We start from the raw sequence: 1643 nt of genomic DNA, 5'->3' as shown, positions 1-1643 counted from the left end.
TCCAGCTGCGGGACAGGCAGTGGCCGCAGCGGTTTGTTGGATAAGGTGAGGGGCCGGTCCTTGGGGACAGTCGAGGCCTGGAGAGCCCGGCAGGTGCGAACACCTTCCCATCCCCGCCCCCCTTTTCTTCTGCGGCTTCTCGGGGGAGTCCTGGTCTGGCCCACTATGGGAACTTAACTGGCACTTGTAGTCCGCTCTCTCCATACCTCAGACCCGGGTACTTCCCTCTTTATTTCTTTCTCGGAAGTGTACCTGTTCCTTCGTGCCGGCCACCACAGCTTCTTAGGATAACTTGATGATTCCTACATTTCAACGCGGCTGTCGATTTTCCTTGGTGCTAGGGGTTACGGTTGATAGGGCCCATTTCACCTACGGGGAAAACAAGCCCAAAGGAATGAAAGCAGCTACTCGAAGTTAACAGCCCCTATTTCCCACTACGACCACTTCCCTTGCTTGTCTGTACAGATTCCACACTGCTCCTTGGCCTTCTGTTTACTGAGGTTTCTGGGCGTTTTATCACGATACCCGGACACTGAACTTAAGTTTGAGTATTGACTTCTCCTACTGGGCTGACAGGCTTTAAGATTTATCTTTTTTTTCCCCCCTCTCTACCGTCCTCTCCCTCATTTTCCCTCTCTTTCTGCCTCCAAGTGCTTGGAATTATGAGTTTGCTCCTTGCTTATGCTTGCTTCTTACTCTCTCCGCCCATCTCTCTTTCTGTTCTCTTTTTTTTTTTTAAACTGCGGTCCTAGCAACAAGGTCTTAGAGAGAGAAAAAAATGGAAAACTCTGCTCCTTGGTTGGCTCCTCTTGTCCTATGCATAGCATCTTGGAAGAAACCATTGCATGGAGATCTGGGTCCTAGTACTGCTTCTGCCTCTACTTAGCAATGTGACCTTGAAATGTTCTTGTTCTCGCTATGTCTGTTTCCTCATCTCTGAAATGAAGTATTTAGTCTTAATGTACCCCAGTTCTCTCATTGTAGGGCCCTGGTCTAGTTTGATGAGAAATGTTAAACATGGGAGTCTTTAATGTAGTAAATAGGATTTTTTATTTTAATTGAAAACAGCTTGCAGACTTCCCTGTGCCTAACACACGGTAGGTGCTTAAAAATGAATACATGATCATATTGAGAGTTTCAGATCCAGATCTTCTCTTTTTGGGTGTCATTGGTTTTGAGTTACATGGTTCTCACATTCTTAATCCCTTTTAAGAGACAGGAACATTTTCTAGGGGTTGGGATGGTAAATGTAAGAGTGTTGGGAATTGATGGTCATTTTCAAACACAAATCCTGTCTTCTTGCGGGTGAGTACCTCACAGCCTTTGCTCATCTTATCCCATTGACTGCTTTTGCTTTTTCCCTCCCTCTATTTGGATCATCAGCAGCAAACATTAAGTGTCATTCTGCTAAGGTAGTTATTACTGAAAACTAGATGCCATCATTGTGTTATTGAAAAAACCTGGATTTGGGGATCATAAGATTTGGGTTTTGACATAACTCTGCTGCTTTCAAGCTGTATGAAGACTTAACCTCACTAAGCTTCCCTTCATCTGAAAAGTTACGGTCTTTGGGAGAATCAAATGAGATGATATACATGAATGATCTCTGTAACATACAGTGTCAAATACGAATGTGTGTGTGG

General features: G+C 44.6%; 1 protein-coding gene across 2 annotated transcripts in view; it reads right to left on the bottom strand.

Moving 5' to 3' along the window:
- Positions 1–961, bottom strand: part of XRRA1 (X-ray radiation resistance associated 1) — a 48888-nt gene extending 47927 nt beyond the window's left edge. For both annotated transcript variants that reach the window (XM_011368427.2, XM_011368428.2), the window contains exon 1: positions 253–961. The gene's annotated coding sequence lies outside the window, so the exon portion shown is untranslated. The remainder of the gene's footprint in view (positions 1–252) is intronic.
- Between the last annotated feature and the right edge of the window lie 682 nt (positions 962–1643).

Source organism: Pteropus vampyrus, unplaced genomic scaffold, assembly GCF_000151845.1.
Source record: "Pteropus vampyrus isolate Shadow unplaced genomic scaffold, Pvam_2.0 Scaffold141, whole genome shotgun sequence".
Classification (NCBI taxonomy): Eukaryota; Metazoa; Chordata; class Mammalia; order Chiroptera; family Pteropodidae; genus Pteropus; species Pteropus vampyrus.
This window is presented reverse-complemented; position numbering and strand designations above follow the sequence as displayed.